Genomic DNA, 1,150 nt, shown 5'->3' with positions numbered 1-1,150 from the left:
ATAAGGGCTAATATCAGATTTATGGACTTGACCTGGACTGGACTGGGATGTTCTCTTAATGTACAATTACTCATTATATAAAGTTTTTTTATACACTATACTCTGAGTGTCTCCCTGGATTTGTTTCTCTGGTCTACCCAGACTAACACAGGCACTGGGTCACTTCACTAGGGTAATGTTTGTGGTTCTTGTTACTTTGTTTGTTTGACTGCTTGCTTTCAACAAATGATGCTGAAACACTAGGATATGCATATGTTTATGGATGCATTTAGACCATACACAAAAATTATCTCAAAATGGATCATAGACACACATGTTAGAGCTAAAACAATATAAGGCATAGGAAAAATAAGGGCGAATTTGACAACATTAAATTTGGCAGTGGATTTTAGGCAGGACATAAAAAGCATGAACAGCAAGGAAATAAATTTTTGAATATGTCAAAGTTAGTTCCACAGTATTTAACACTTTTCTACAACAAAGGACTTACTCAAAATATTGAAGAGGTAACCTAGAGAATGAGAGACATTATTTCAGAAACATACATGTGATAAGAACTTAATAACCAGACTATACAAAGAACTCCTACGCCTCAAGAGTAAAAGAACCAACAACTCAATTTTGTGGATGTGCGAAGGACTTGAATAAACATTTCTACAAAGAAGATCTACAAATGACTAATAAGCACATGAAAACATGCCCAACACTATAAATCATTAGCGAGGTGCAAATCAAAACCATAATGCAATCATGCTTGTAAGTCACTTGGAGAGCTATTATCTGAACAAAAACAAAGGCAGAAAAGTGCCAGTATTGAGAAAGATATGGAAAGCCTGGGACCCTCATACATAGCTGAAGGAAATGGAAAGTTGTGTAGCTGCTGTGAAAACAGGCAGTTCTGTAAAAAGGTATGTATAGAATCCTTGTATGACCAATACATCTCACTGTTTAGAATGTGACCAAAATAACTGAAAGCATAAATTCAGATACCTGTGCCTACTGATCATGACAGCAAAATTCATAGTAACCAAACAGTGGAAACAACCAAAGTGCTATCAATGGTCAGAAGAACAAACAAAATGAGGTATATCTGTATCATAAAATTTAAGTCTGCCATTGAAAGAATGGAGTTCTGATATAGGCAATTGCA

Source organism: Echinops telfairi, unplaced genomic scaffold (assembly GCF_000313985.2).
Source record: "Echinops telfairi isolate 266 unplaced genomic scaffold, ASM31398v2 ScPeMD7_1957;HRSCAF=2489, whole genome shotgun sequence".
Classification (NCBI taxonomy): Eukaryota; Metazoa; Chordata; class Mammalia; order Afrosoricida; family Tenrecidae; genus Echinops; species Echinops telfairi.
The sequence above is the reverse complement of the archived record's forward strand: the minus strand, read 5'-3'. Positions refer to the sequence as shown.